The sequence below is a fragment of the Camellia sinensis genome, chromosome 2, assembly GCF_055761805.1.
Source record: "Camellia sinensis isolate YWXY chromosome 2, ASM5576180v1, whole genome shotgun sequence".
NCBI lineage: Eukaryota > Viridiplantae > Streptophyta > Magnoliopsida > Ericales > Theaceae > Camellia > Camellia sinensis.
The window spans coordinates 10,937,678-10,944,870 of NC_138962.1; positions in this window are offsets into that span (position 1 = coordinate 10,937,678).

Genomic DNA, 7,193 nt, shown 5'->3' on the forward strand with positions numbered 1-7,193 from the left:
TGAAAAATATGGATGTTCGATCACAATCTGTTATCACAAATCTGGGATTTCCATGTTACGAGTTTGAAAACATGGACCTGGGTACCCATAGTTGAAAATCATGCAAGAACAAACACAAAACACGAGTCTAGGCAAAAAGCTTTCGGATCAAAACATGACTTTTCTTGAAGAACACATGAATGTCATTTTCTCTTTCTAAAATCGAGCTTCAAAACGATGCATGGCTTACAAATCATATCCAATCATGCAATGCAATAACATGAACATAGAGAACATCATGAGCAGATCAAGAATCTAACCTTAGAACACGGATCTAACGGTTCGATCTCTAGGAATCAAGCTTGAAGATCTACTTCCTCACTCTAAAACTCTTTCTTCCTCCTAGAGCTTCTCTCTCTACAAGGCAAGTTTATGATACCAAATAATAGTTTTCTATACTCGGTTCTGGGGTTAACCCTCTGCTGAGACACGTGGCGGCGACTGGTTGGGTTCATCCTGAAAAGGTGGCTGACAGACCAGACAAAGCATGGTGGAAAGGGTGTTCAACAAGCAAAGCGGTATGGGCTTTCTGACGAGGCAATGACATCGGCTAATAACGAGGCGTATCTAACACGCTATACGGAATGGCACTCCGGCAAGGGATGACATCGGCTAACAAAAGACTTCGGCAACTCAGGTGACAATGACCTCGGCTAGGAAGGACAACACTTGACTAAGCTGTGCCACATCTTGGCCTAGATGCGCCACACCTCGGCCTAGGTCATACCGCTCCAGGACGAGATCACTTGGGTGTAAGGTAACATCTCGGCTAATGTGGTCAAGGCAAGGACGGAGGTCAACAAGGGGTTCCAAGATACTACTACTAGACTAAGGATGACCTCGGCTCGGAATAACGTCGGCTAGTATAACTCAGGCAAGGCGTGACCTAAGTTTCACATCAAGGAAGGAGCAAGACAAGCATACTACACTTAGACCACACAAGGCTTCAAAACAAGGCATGGATCACATTAACTCAATCGAAACTACTCACAACACACACACACATGAAACTTAACAAGTCATAATCACACAGATGCTCATGAACATGATGAGAACATAAAATGTGGGTTCCTACAGCCGAGGTCATTTGCATGTAAGCTAGACTTGTTTTGAGTAGTGCATTCAATAGACTTTTCCATGTGTTGTAGGACTTGGAGTTGCCTTGACCCCGACGTTTGAAGAACTAGGTGAGTGGTATTTCTGATAAAGTTATGTTATCAATGTTTTGAAGAACCTTGCTTTGCTTGTCTTGAAAGATATTTGTTAAGCATGAATGATTGTCCTTAGTTTTGTATCTCGTATCATATTTGTTTGAATGACCTTCTCGGAAAGTCCCTTGTGCTGGAGGACTCTAAACTTTCGCAGCACATCTCGTTTGAAAGTCCCTCGTGCTGGAGGACTCTAAACTTTCGCAGCACTTCTTGTTTTGAAAGTCCCTTGTGCTGGAGGACTCTAAACTTTCGCAGCACCCTTGATTTGTACTCTAGTGTTCAAGGGCTACGGGCCTTTGTAACATAGGTCCCTCGTGCTGGAGGACTCTAAACTTTCGCAGCACATCTTGTCTTGAAAGTCCCTTGTGCTAGAGGACTCTAAACTTTTGTAGCACCCACGTTTGAGATGCCTATCTTGCTTTGTCTTACTTTGCCACGGACGGTTTACCGCGTGGATATGTTTGCCAAAATGTTATTGTTTGTACTATGTGATGCTAGTAAGTATCCCTTGAAACTTTGAAGATTTGTTAGATGGACGAGGTCCATCCCTTGTTATATATAGAGTTTGTCTTGTATTATTTTGAAAGGATTTCGGCTATATTCATGCAAACCCCTTTATTATTTATACCATTCACTGAGTATCCAAGCTCACCCTCTCTATATATATGTAGGTGATGAGCAAGAAGGCGGAGACACCTAAATGTGATTCTGAAGCTTATTTTGGATTTTGATTTTGTCAGCCTGACCTGTAATTACGTCGGCAGTCTTGAAAATTATGCTTCTCGATTTGTAATACTTGCATGTTGCATATGTCGGCTTGAGAAGCCTTTTGATCAAGATACGTGTTTTGTATACCTGTATGTCGGCAGTGAGGATGTCGGCAATTCTGAAGATTTTGCTTCTAGTTGTATTTCATGTATTTTGTTCATATCGGCTCGTGAAGCCACTTTGTTAGTATGAAAGACGTAATTTGTACTTTATTTTGTTCGTAATTGAGTTGTAACCCATCTGCAGATGATTCCTATCTCATTTGACTTATGCACAGCTCTTATGGACTAATCTGCTTGTATAAATCGCTTCCATACTTGTTAGCCCCATATTATTGTACTCTGATTGTGTGTGAATCTTGTCAGTTGGCCTTCGGTAATCCCGGATTACTGGCCATCACGGCACCAAACTACTAGGGGCGGTTTAGGGTCGTGACACCACAATACCTTAACGATCTGTTTGGAAATTAAATAAAAAAAGGAAGTTTAATAGAAAAGTAAATTGAATAAAAATAAAAGTTCAATAAAAATAAAAATGAAAGTTGCAGAAAATTAAAAATAGAAGTTCAATCCAGAAACCACTATACCTTAACGATCTATTTGGAAATTAAATAAAAAAGGAAGTTGAATAGTAAACAACTAGAATAAAAAAAGAAGTTGAATAGAACTAAAAATGGAAGTTACAGAAAATTAAAAATTAAAGTTCATTCAAGAAACCACTATACCATAACGATCTATTTGGGAATTAAATAAAAAAGGAAGTTGAATAGAAAAATAACTTGAATACAAATGGAAGCTGAATAAAAAATAAACTGGAAGTTGCAGAAAATTAAAAATGGAAGTTCATTCAAGAAACCACTATACCTTAACGATATATTTACAAATTAAATAAAAAAGGAAGTTTAATAGAAAAATAAATTGAATAAAAATGGAAGTTGAAAAAAAATAAAAGTGAAAGTTACATAAAATTAAAAATGAAAGTTCAATCCAGAAACTACTATACCATAACAATCTATTTGGAAATTAAATAAAAAAAGAAGTTGAATAGAAATGAAAATGGAAGTTGCAGAAAATTAAAATTGAAAGTTCATTCAAGAAACCACTATACCTTAATGATCTATTTGGAAATTAAATAAAAAAGAAAGTTTAATAGAAAAGTAAATTGAATAAAAATGAAAGTTGAAAAAAAATAAAAGTGAAAGTTGCATAAAATTAAAAATGAAAGTTCAATCAAGAAACCACTATACCAAAACAATCTGTTTGTAAATTAAATAAAAAAAGAAGTTGAATAGAAAAGAAACTTGAATAAAAAAAGAAGTAGAATAGAAATAAAAATGGAAATTGCAGAAAATTAAAATTGGAGGTTCATTCAAGAAACCACTATACCTTAACGATCTGTTTGGAAATTAAATAAAAGAAGGAAGTTGAATAGAAAAGTAAATTGAATAAAAATGGAAGTTGAATATAAATAAAAAAAGAAGTTGCAGAAAATTAAAAATGGAAGTTCAATCCAGAAACCACTATACCTTAACGATCTATTTGGAAATTAAATAAAAAAGGAAGTTGAATAGTAAAGAAACTTGAATAAAAAAAGAAGTTGAATAGAAATAAAAATGGAAGTTGCAGAAAATTAAAAATGGAAGTTCATTCAAGAAACCACTATACCTTAACGATCTATTTGGAAATTAAACTAAAAAGGAAGTTGATTAGAAAAATAACTTGAATAAAAATGGAAGTCGAATAAAAAAAAATAGAAGTTGCAGAAAATTAAAAATGGAAGTTCATTCAAGAAACCACTATACCTTAACGATCTGTTTGGAAATTAAATAAAAAAAGGAAGTTTAATAGAAAAGTAAATTGAAAAAAAATAAAAGTTCAATAAAAATAAAAATGAAAGTTGCAGAAAATTAAAAATGGAAGTTCAATCCAGAAACCACTATACCTTAACGATCTATTTGGAAATTAAATAAAAAAGGATGTTGAATAGTAAAGAAACTAGAATAAAAAAAGAAGTTGAATAGAAATATAAATGGAAGTTGCAGAAAATTAAAAATTAAAGTTCATTCAAGAAACCACTATACCTTAACGATCTATTTGGGAATTAAATAAAAAAGGAAGTTGAATAGAAAAATAACTTGAATAAAAATGGAAGCCGAATAAAAAATAAAATGCAAGTTGCAGAAAATTAAAAATGGAAGTTCATTCAAGAAACCACTATACCTTAACGATCTATTTGGAAATTAAATAAAAAAGGAAGTTTAATATAAAAATAAATTGAATAAAAATGGAAGTTGAAAAAAAATAAAAGTGAAAGTTGCATAAAATAAAAAATGAAACTTCAATCCAGAAACCACTATACCATAACAATCTATTTGGAAATTAAATAAAAAAAGAAGTTGAAGAGAAAAGAAACTTGAATAAAAAAGAAGTTGAATAGAAATGAAAATGGAAGTTGCAGAAAATTAAAATTGAAAGTTCATTCAAGAAACCACTATACCTTAACGATCTATTTGGAAATTAAATAAAAAAGGAAGTTTAATAGAAAAGTAAATTGAATAAAAATGAAAGTTGAAAAAAAATAAAAGTGAAAGTTGCATAAAATTAAAAATGAAAGTTCAATCAAGAAACCACTATACCATAACAATCTGTTTGGAAATTAAATAAAAAAAGAAGTTGAATAGAAAAGAAACTTGAATAAAAAAAGAAGTAGAATAGAAATAAAAATGGAAGTTGCAGAAAATTAAAATTGGAAGTTCATTCAAGAAACCACTATACCTTAACGATCTGTTTGGAAATTAAATAAAAAAGGAAGTTGAAAAGAAAAATAACTTGAATAAAAATGGAAGTCGAATAAAAACAAAAATGGAAGTTGCAGAAAATTAAAAATGGAAGTTTATTCAAGAAACCACTATACCTTAACGATCTATTTGGAAATTAAATAAGAAATGAAGTTTAATAGAAAAGTAAAGTGAATAAAAATGGAAGTTGAATAAAAATATAAATGAAAGTTGCATAAAATTAAAAATGGAAGTTCAATCCAGAAACCAATATACCTTAACGATCTATTTGGAAATTAAATAAAAAAGGATGTTGAATAGTAAAGAAACTAGAATAAAAAAAGAAGTTGAATAGAAATATAAATGGAAGTTGCAGAAAATTAAAAATTAAAGTTCATTCAAGAAACCACTATACCTTAACGATCTATTTGGGAATTAAATAAAAAAGGAAGTTGAATAGAAAAATAACTTGAATAAAAATGGAAGCCGAATAAAAAATAAAATGCAAGTTGCAGAAAATTAAAAATGGAAGTTCATTCAAGAAACCACTATACCTTAACGATCTATTTGGAAATTAAATAAAAAAGGAAGTTTAATATAAAAATAAATTGAATAAAAATGGAAGTTGAAAAAAAATAAAAGTGAAAGTTGCATAAAATTAAAAATGAAACTTCAATCCAGAAACCACTATACCATAACAATCTATTTGGAAATTAAATAAAAAAAGAAGTTGAAGAGAAAAGAAACTTGAATAAAAAAGAAGTTGAATAGAAATGAAAATGGAAGTTGCAGAAAATTAAAATTGAAAGTTCATTCAAGAAACCACTATACCTTAACGATCTATTTGGAAATTAAATAAAAAAGGAAGTTTAATAGAAAAGTAAATTGAATAAAAATGAAAGTTGAAAAAAAATAAAAGTGAAAGTTGCATAAAATTAAAAACGAAAGTTCAATCAAGAAACCACTATACCATAACAATCTGTTTGGAAATTAAATAAAAAAAGAAGTTGAATAGAAAAGAAACTTGAAGAAAAAAAGAAGTAGAATAGAAATAAAAATGGAAGTTGCAGAAAATTAAAATTGGAAGTTCATTCAAGAAACCACTATACCTTAACGATCTGTTTGGAAATTAAGTAAAAAAGGAAGTTGAAAAGAAAAATAACTTGAATAAAAATGGAAGTCGAATAAAAACAAAAATGGAAGTTGCAGAAAATTAAAAATGGAAGTTTATTCAAGAAACCACTATACCTTAACGATCTATTTGAAAATTAAATAAGAAAGGAAGTTTAATAGAAAAGTAAAGTGAATAAAAATGGAAGTTGAATAAAAATATAAATGAAAGTTGCATAAAATTAAAAATGGAAGTTCAATCCATAAACCACTATACCTTAACAATATATTTGGAAATTAAATAAAAAAGGAAGTTGAATAGTAAAGAAACTAGAATAAAAAAAGAAGTTGAATATAAATAAAATTGGAAGTTGCAGAAAATTAAAAATTAAAGTTCATTCAAGAAACCACTATACCTTAACGATTTATTTGGGAATTAAATAAAAAAGGAAGTTGAATAGAAAAATAACTTGAATAAAAATGAAAGCCGAATATAAAATAAAATGCAAGTTGCAGAAAATTAAAAATGGAAGTTCATTCAAAAAACCACTATACCTTAACGATTTATTTGGAAATTAAATAAAAAAGGAAGTTTAATAGAATAATAAATTGAATAAAAATGGAAGTTGAAAAAAAATAAAAGTGAAAGTTGCATAAAATTAAAAATGAAAGTTCAATCCAGAAACCACTATACCATAAAAATCTATTTGGAAATTAAATAAAAAAAGAAGTTGAATAGAAAAGAAAGTTGAATAAAAAAAGAAGTTGAATAGAAATGAAAATGGAAGTTGCAAAAAATTAAAACTGAAAGTTCATTCAAGAAACCACTATACCTTAATGATCTATTTGGAAATTAAATAAAAAAGGAAGTTTAATAGAAAATAAATTGAATAAAAATGAAAGTTGAAAAAAAATAAAAGTGAAAGTTGCATAAAATTAAAAATGAAAGTTCAATCAAGAAACCACTATACCATAACAATCTGTTTGGAAATTAAATAAAAAAAAAGTTGAATAGAAAAGAAATTTGAATAAAAAAGGAAGTAGAATAGAAATAAAAATGGAAGTTGTAGAAAATTAAAATTGGAATTTCATTCAAGAAACCACTATACCTTAACGATCTGTTTGGAAATTAAATAAAAAAAGGAAGTTGAATAGAAAAGTAAATTGAATAAAAATAGAAGTTGAATATAAATAAAAAAAGAAGTTGCAGAAAATTAAAAATGGAAGTTCAATCCAGAAACCACTATACCTTAACGATCTATTCGGAAATTGAATAAAAAAGGAAGTTG